Source organism: Lithobates pipiens, unplaced genomic scaffold (assembly GCF_037356315.1).
Source record: "Lithobates pipiens isolate NorthernLeopardFrog02 unplaced genomic scaffold, aLitPip1_a1.2 Scaffold_19, whole genome shotgun sequence".
NCBI classification, from domain to species: Eukaryota; Metazoa; Chordata; class Amphibia; order Anura; family Ranidae; genus Lithobates; species Lithobates pipiens.
This window is the reverse complement of record NW_027507764.1, coordinates 534,895,558-534,904,255: the sequence shown is the minus strand read 5'-3', so window position 1 is coordinate 534,904,255 and position 8,698 is coordinate 534,895,558. Positions and strand designations below refer to the sequence as shown.

Sequence of the window (8,698 nt, the reverse complement as noted above, 5' to 3'; positions counted from 1 at the left end):
TTTCAGAATACAATAGCGCAGCCAGAGTGTGTTGAATTCATTAAAATCTCAGCTGGTCCCTGCTGAACCGTCCACTTTCCTCCTTTCAACCCATCAATGAGAATAAAAAAACAAAAAAAAACAAACACTCAAATTAAAATCCATCCATGGCACATAAGTTAACGGTTCAGCAGAGACCAGTTGAGATTCAATTCATCTATGGGCAGGCTGGTTGTACCCAAGCCTATCCATTGATCGACTTGGGGCAATTAGCCTTTCAGAGTTTTTAGATGCAATTTCTACTGCGACTATAGCAGCTAGCAGTAATCATTGGGGTTTATTTACTGATACTGGAGAGCACAAAATCTGGTGGAGCTCTGTACAGAAACCAATCTGCTTCTAGGTTTGTCAGTTTGATTGAACAAGCGAAAGTTTTAAAGCAGATTGTCTACTGTATTTTGCACTCTCCAGTTTTAATAATATAACCCAATTGTGCTCTGTTGGCAAGGATCCTTTCCAGCCGGCAGAGCGCAATAGCGCTGTGGGTGGAATTCCCCATCAATACAGATATGTCTATGGGGGAACAAGGAAAGGGGAAAAAAAACACATAATCCACAAGTTGCTCAATATGTAAATATGGCCCAATTAAAAATATACCAAATATAAAATACAAATACCCACCAGTGCATAAGTGTATCTAACCCAATATAAAATACACATGAAACAAGATATATATAAAAAAAAATAAAAAAAGTTAATTATGGGACCCACAAATCATGTCCATGTATGTGTGGCTGCAGCTCAATAGTGCAGAGAATGTTCCTCAATCAAATGTCATGGACAAAACAATGATGGCTAGCATAGAAGATAAATGGCTTAAATGAAGATTCAAAGAACAGTATAAAATCAAATGCACTTACCCCTCTGATGCCATGGTAGATTTTTTAGAAATCCTAAAATACAAAAACAGGTTATAGCACAAACAGAAGTTCAAATGGAAATAAAAAATATTAACCAGTATTAACCACTACAGCCCCGGACCAATAAACACCTTAAGGACCAGAGGTCTTTTTCCAATTTCGCACTGCGCTGCTTTAACTGGTAATTGCGCGGCCATGCAATATTGCACCCAAACGAAATTTGCGTCCTTTTCTTCCCACAAATATAGCTTTCTTTTGATGGTATTTGATTGCCTCTGCAATTTTTATTTTTTGCGATATAAATGGAAAAAGAGCGAAAATTTTGAAAACAAAAGATATTTTCTTCTTTTTGTTATAAGAAAAATCGAATAAACTAAATTTTAGTCATACATTGAGGGCAAAATGTATTCAGCCACATGTCTTTAGTAAAAAAAAATGTCAATAAGCGTATATTTTTTGGTTTGCGCAAAGGTTATAGCGTCTACAAACTAGAGTACATTTTCTGGAATTTACACAGCTTTTAAATTATGACTGCCTATCTCATTTCTTGAGGTGCTAAAATGGCAGGGCAGTACAAACCCCCCCCCAAATGACCCCATTTTGGAAAGTAGACACCCCAAGGAAATTGCTGATGGGTATGTTGAGCCCATTGAATATTTATTTTTTTTGTCCTAAGGGATTGAATAATGACAAAAAAAAATCTAAATGATATATTGCTCACACATGCCATGGCTATATGTGGAATTGCACCCCAAAATATATTCCGCTACTTCTCCCGAGTATGGGGATACCACATGTGTGGGACTTTTTGGGAGTCTAGTCGCGCACGGCACCCCGAAAACCAATCACCACCTTCAGGATTTCTAAGGGTGCAAATTTTTGATTTCACTCCTCACTACCTATCACAGTTTCGAAGGCCATAAAATGCCAAAATAGCACAAAACCCCGCAAAATGACCCCATTTTGGAAAGTAGACACCCCAAGCTATTTACTGAGAGGCGTGTTGAGTCCATGGAATATTTTATATTTTGCCACAAGTTGCGGGAATATTACAAACTTTTTTTTTTTGCACAAAGTTGTCACTAAATGATATATTGCTCATACATGCTATGGGCATAAGTCAAATTACACCCCAAAATAAATTCTACTGCTTCTCCCGAGTACGGGGATACATGTGGGGGACTTTTTGGGAGCCTAGCCACGTACGGGACCCCGAAAACCAAACACTGCCTTCCGGATTTAAATATAAAATGCTACCAAAAAAACTGTTAGCGATCGCAGGGATCAGGCCTGACTCTGCGATCGCTGCAGTTATGTGTTTAGTGTTTTGTAAGTGACAGTGATCGATCGATACTGCACTTGGGTGGGCTGGGCAGAGGGGCAAAATGCAGGTGCTAGCAGGTATCTCGGCTGATCCCGCTAACAATGCGTTTTTTTGGAACCCTAAACTGCTGAGGACGCTAGTATAGATCTGATCAGATCAGATATTGATCTGTTCAGATTCTATACCACTACGGGAGGTTTATGCTTTGCGTGTGGGTGTTAGCGGTACTGGCACTAACCTAGCGCTGCCTGGGGCGATGCAGACCCTGACCCTAAAACCTAATTGATATCACCCGCTGGGTGATCAGGGGGTTAAACCTTTATTGGGTAATAAATGGTGAGTGCCCTGATGCTATAAAAAGCAAACTAACCAGAGTCACCCGTAACACTTATACGGTGATCAGTGGTGAAAGGGTTAACTAGGGGCAATCAGGGGGTTCAAATTTTTATTAGGTAGTATATGGGGGTCCCTGGCGCTATATAAAAACCTGACGGGGAACCTAAATAACTAACTGGCTAACCAGCGTCACCAGTGACACTTATACTGTGATCGCTGGTGAAAGGGTTAACTAGGGGCAATCAGGGGGTTAAAACCATTATTGGGTAGTATATGGGGGTACCTAACGCTATAAAAACCTGACGGTGAACCTAAAAAAATAACTAGCTACCTAACGACACTAGTGACACTAATGCAGCGATCAGAAAAACGATCGCTTAGTGACACTGGCAAAAGGGGGTGAAAGGGTTAACTAGGGGCAATCAGGGGGTTAAAACCATTATTGGGTAGTATATCGGGGTACCTAGCGCTATAAAAACCAGGCGGTGAACCTAAAAAAAAACTATCTACCTAGCAACACTAGCGACACTAATGCAGCGATCAGAAAAATGATCGCTTAGTGACACTGACAAAAGGGGGTGAAAGGGTTAACTAGGGGCAATCAGGGGGTTAAAACCATTATTGGGTAGTATATCGGGGTACCTAGCGCTATAAAAACCAGGCGGTGAACCTAAAAAAATAACTAGCTACCTAGCGACAGTAGCGACACTAATGCAGCGATCAGAAAAATGATCGCTTAGTGACACTGGCAAAAGGGGGTGAAAGGGTTAACTAGGGGCAATCAGGGGGTTAAAACCATTATTGGGTAGTATATCGGGGTACCTAGCGATATAAAAACCTGGCGGTGAACCTAAAAAAATAACTAGCTACCTAGCGACAGTAGCGACACTAATGCAGCGATCAGAAAAATGATCGCTTAGTGACACTGGCAAAAGGGGGTGAAAGGGTTAACTCTAGGGGCAATCAGGGGGTTACAACTGACACTGAATGCAGTGATCAGTAAAGAAATGATCAATGCAATCAGTGACACTGTGACTGGGGGGGGGGGCGATCAGGGGGGGATCGGGGGGGGGGGGTTTGTGTGCCTGTGTGTACCTACATGTCAGTGTAGTGTTGGTGCACACTTACTTTTAGTCTTCTCCTCGTAGTCCGGTCAAAAAGACCGCCCCGAGGAGAATGACATCACTTCCTCCTTCCTGTGTAAACAATACACAGTGGGAGGAAGCTTCTCATTGGCCAGGAGCGATCCAGAGGGGGTGGCTAGAAACCAACGGCCATCCCCGCATCACGGATCGCTCCTGGAGCGAACCGGACCACCGTATCCAGCGGGATCGGACCCTCCACCCGCTGGAAGGCAGGCACGTACATGTACGTGCTTGTGCCTGCCTTTGCCATTGTAATGACGTACAATGGCAATACGGCGGTCCTTAAGTGGTTAATGCAGTACACAGTAACTGGAAATAATAAACAATAATAATAAACTACACAATATCTATAACTATAAAAAGGGATAGACAAAGACAAGATAAATCTATGCAAATGTGAATATTAAAAGGATAAAAATCAAAGATTTTCAAAAGAAGCAATCTGCAAAATTGCAATCCAATATCTCAAGCGATCTCAGGATCAGGAGTTCTGCTTAAAATGGCTGTGTCTGTAGAATTTATAGAGGTTTGGAATTGCGGACAACCAATAGGACTTTTTCTTTTTTTATATACTACCAATGATTGGCTAAGCCCTTTTTACACTGATGTCTGAAAATGAGAAGCCTTAAGGTCTGAGTCTATCTTTTTTTGATTTCTCGTCTCCACCTTTGTCTGTGACAAGTCTGGGACATCATGCCTCATTAGCATTAAAAAATATACCTATATATCACACCTGTTCAGTATTGCTCTTCAATGTTGATGTATACGTTCTACTGAAACAGACATCTGACTCTCAAATTGCTTCATAATTGTCACGTTATAAAAGTCTAATCTCTTTACGCGCAAAAACAATTCTCCCAAAATATGCAAATCATAGAACTCATTTTAATAGATGTCGTTTTAGTTTTCTGCCTTAGTACCTGTAATTTTAAGTTTTAGCCCAGTTTCACACTGCAAGATCGCCTACAGCCACCTCACCCTGAATGAGCCTGATCTCGTCTGATTTTGGATGCTAAGCAGGATCGAGCCTGGTTAGTACCTAGATGGTAGACCGCCTGGGAATATCAGCTGCCGTAGGTGTTTTTTTAATATGTTGTTGGTGTCGACGACCTGTTTAATTTTTCTACGCGTTTCCCGATGTGACCATCTTGGCATTTGTCAAGAGGGTTGAGAGTGGCCAGCAAGATCGCCTATGGCCACATCACTCAGAATGCGCCCGATCTTGTCTGGTCCCAGATGCTGAGCAGGGTCGGGCATGGTGAGTACCTGGATGGGAAAATTGCCTGGGAATACCTGGTGTCACAGGCTTTTTTTTAATATGTTGTTGGCGTCGATTACCTGTTTTTTTTCTGCTTGTTTGCCGAGCTGACCATCTTGGCGTTTGTCAAGAGGGTTGAGAGTGGCCAGCAACATCCTGAATTAGCCTGATCTCGTCTGATCTCAGATGCTAAGCTGGGTGGGGCCTGGTTAGTACCTGAAAGGGAGAACGCCTGCGAATACCAGGTGCTGTAGGCTTTTTTTTTATATGTTGTTGGCCTCAACGACCTGTTTTATTTTTATCTTGGCGTTTGTCAAGAGGGTTGAGAGTGGCCAGCAAGATCGCCTACGGCCACATTACCCTGAATGCGCCCAATCTCGTCTAATCTCGGATGCTAAGCAGGGTCGTGCCTGGTAAGTACCTGGATGAAAGACCGCCTGGGAGTACCAGGTGCCGTAGGCTTTTTTTTAATATGTTGTTGGCGTCGACGACCTGTTTTATTTTTCTTCTTGTTTGCCGAGGTGACCATCTTGGCGTTTGTCAAGAGGGTTGAGTGTGGCCACGAAGATTGCCTATGGCCACAGCACCATCAATGAGCCTGATCTTGGATGCTAAGCAGGATCGGGCCTGGTTAGTACCTAGATGGGAGACTGCCTGGGAATATCAGGTGCAGTAGGCTTTTTTCAATATGTTGTTGGCGTTGACGACCTGTTTTATTTTTCAGCTTGTTTCCCGAGGTGACCATCTTGGCATTTGTCAAGAGGGTTGAGAGTGGCCAGCAAGATCGCCTACGGCCACATCACCCTGAATGCGCCCCATCTCATCTGATTCCGAATGCTAAGCAGGGTCGAGTCTGGTTAGTACCTGGATGGAAGACCACCTGGGAATATCAGGTGCCGTAGGCTTTTTTTTAATATGTTGTTGGCGTCGATGACCTGTTTTATTTTTCTGCTTGTTTGCTGAGGTGACCATCTTGGCGTTTGTCAAGAGGGTTGAGAGTGGCCAGGAAGACCGCCTACTACCACCTCACCATGAATGAGCCCGATCTCGTCTGATTTCATATAATAAGCAGGGTCGGGCCTGGTTAGTACCTGGATGGGAGACCGCCTGGGAATATCAGGTGCCGTAGGTGTTTTTTTAATATGTTGTTGGTGTCGACGACCTGTTTAATTTTTCTACGCGTTTCCCGATGTGACCATCTTGGCATTTGTCAAGAGGGTTGAGAGTGGCCAGCAAGATCGCCTATGGCCACCTCACCCTGAATGAGCCTGATCTCGTCTGATCTTGGATGCTAAGCAGGATCGAGCCTGGTTAGTACCTAGATGGTAGACCGCCTGGGAATATCAGCTGCCGTAGGTGTTTTTTTAATATGTTGTTGGTGTCGACGACCTGTTTAATTTTTCTACGCGTTTCCCGATGTGACCATCTTGGCATTTGTCAAGAGGGTTGAGAGTGGCCAGCAAGATCGCCTATGGCCACATCACCCAGAATGCGCCCGATCTTGTCTGGTCCCAGATGCTGAGCAGGGTCGGGCATGGTGAGTACCTGGATGGGAAATCGCCTGGGAATACCTGGTGTCACAGGCTTTTTTTTAATATGTTGTTGGCGTCGATTACCTGTTTTTTTTTCTGCTTGTTTGCCGAGCTGACCATCTTGGCGTTTGTCAAGAGGGTTGAGAGTGGCCAGCAACATCCTGAATTAGCCTGATCTCGTCTGATCTCAGATGCTAAGCTGGGTGGGGCCTGGTTAGTACCTGAAAGGGAGAACGCCTGCGAATACCAGGTGCTGTAGGCTTTTTTTTTATATGTTGTTGGCCTCAACGACCTGTTTTATTTTTATCTTGGCGTTTGTCAAGAGGGTTGAGAGTGGCCAGCAAGATCGCCTACGCCCACATTACCCTGAATGCGCCCAATCTCGTCTAATCTCGGATGCTAAGCAGGGTCGTGCCTGGTAAGTACCTGGATGAAAGACCGCCTGGGAGTACCAGGTGCCGTAGGCTTTTTTTTAATATGTTGTTGGCGTAGACGACCTGTTTTATTTTTCTTCTTGTTTGCCGAGGTGACCATCTTGGCGTTTGTCAAGAGGGTTGAGTGTGGCCACGAAGATTGCCTATGGCCACAGCACCATCAATGAGCCTGATCTTGGATGCTAAGCAGGATCGGGCCTGGTTAGTACCTAGATGGGAGACTGCCTGGGAATATCAGGTGCCGTAGGCTTTTTTCAATATGTTGTTGGCGTTGACGACCTGTTTTATTTTTCAGCTTGTTTCCCGAGGTGACCATCTTGGCATTTGTCAAGAGGGTTGAGAGTGGCCAGCAAGATCGCCTACGGCCACATCACCCTGAATGCGCCCCATCTCATCTGATCCCGAATGCTAAGCAGGGTCGAGTCTGGTTAGTACCTGGATGGAAGACCACCTGGGAATATCAGGTGCCGTAGGCTTTTTTTTAATATGTTGTTGGCGTCGATGACCTGTTTTATTTTTCTGCTTGTTTGCTGAGGTGACCATCTTGGCGTTTGTCAAGAGGGTTGAGAGTGGCCAGGAAGACCGCCTACTACCACCTCACCATGAATGAGCCCGATCTCGTCTGATTTCATATAATAAGCAGGGTCGGGCCTGGTTAGTACCTGGATGGGAGACCGCCTGGGAATATCAGGTGCCGTAGGCTTTTTTTTAATATGTTGTTGGCGTCGATGACCTGTTTTATTTTTCTGCTTGTTTGCTGAGGTGACCATCTTGGCGTTTGTCAAGCGGATTGAGGGTGACCAGCAAGATAGCCAATGGCCACATCACCCTGAATGTGACCTATCTTGTCTGATCTCAGATGCTAAGCAGGGTCGGCATGGTTAGTACCTGGATGGGAGACCGCCTGGGAATACCAGGTGCCGTAGGCAGTATTTTAATATGTTGTTGGCGTCGACGACCTGTTTTATTTTTCTGCTTGTTTCCCAAGGTGACCATCTTGGCATTTGTCAAGAGGGTTGAGAGTGGTCAGCAAGATCGCCTACGTCCATATCACCATCAATATGCCCGATCTCGTCTGATCTCGGATACTAAGCGCGGTCAGGCCTGGTTAGTACCTGGATGGGAGACCGCCTGGGCATAGCAGGTGCCGTAGGCTTTTTTTAGACATAAAGAGAGAGGGGGACAGAGCGGGATTATTGCAGTGCTAGTCACTTATTTTGAAAGAAAAACCCCAAGTAGGGGGTGCAAAGATACAGATAGTATATTGTTAAAAATAGAAAAACTTTTTATTTATTAATTAAACATAGTTCTTTAAAATACAGAACAAGTATTCGAGATAGCAAATTAATCACTTTGATGATTCAGAATTAAATATCCACATTTAATCAATTAATTCAATTGAAGTTACACTTGGCTATTCTGATGGAGTCCCAACATGTTTCGCCTAAACAAAGGCTTATTCAGGGGAGCCAGTAATTGACGTGGAGTCGTTACAACAAATACAAGGTTCACTGTAGACAAAGCAAGGCAAAACTGTAAGATAGGTCTCGAAAACCAGTGCAGCCCAAACCCTTCATATTAACATGGATTAAGAAATTAAAACAAAGCTTAATATTGAAAATAGGATGAGTTTAGAGAAGCTTTCGAACACAGGCCTCCACTCCTATGTCCTTAGTCAATTCACATCCGAGCACATCAGTAGAACCTTCAATACACCTCGCACCGGACACTCCTGCACCAATTTCACATCCCTTAAACACTCACCTTGGA

At 44.1% G+C, this 8,698-nt stretch overlaps 6 pseudogenes; all 6 read left to right on the top strand.

Annotated features, from left to right (window-relative positions):
- The first annotated feature begins 5,305 nt into the window (after positions 1–5,305).
- LOC143998462 (5S ribosomal RNA) lies at positions 5,306–5,424 on the top strand (annotated as a pseudogene).
- A 324-nt stretch (positions 5,425–5,748) lies between these two features.
- On the top strand, positions 5,749–5,867 carry LOC144000080 (5S ribosomal RNA; annotated as a pseudogene).
- Positions 5,868–6,202: 335 nt separating this feature from the next.
- Positions 6,203–6,321, top strand: LOC143999378 (5S ribosomal RNA; annotated as a pseudogene).
- A 521-nt stretch (positions 6,322–6,842) lies between these two features.
- LOC143998925 (5S ribosomal RNA) lies at positions 6,843–6,961 on the top strand (annotated as a pseudogene).
- A 324-nt stretch (positions 6,962–7,285) lies between these two features.
- LOC143999922 (5S ribosomal RNA) lies at positions 7,286–7,404 on the top strand (annotated as a pseudogene).
- A 561-nt stretch (positions 7,405–7,965) lies between these two features.
- On the top strand, positions 7,966–8,084 carry LOC144000135 (5S ribosomal RNA; annotated as a pseudogene).
- The last annotated feature ends 614 nt before the right edge of the window (positions 8,085–8,698 follow it).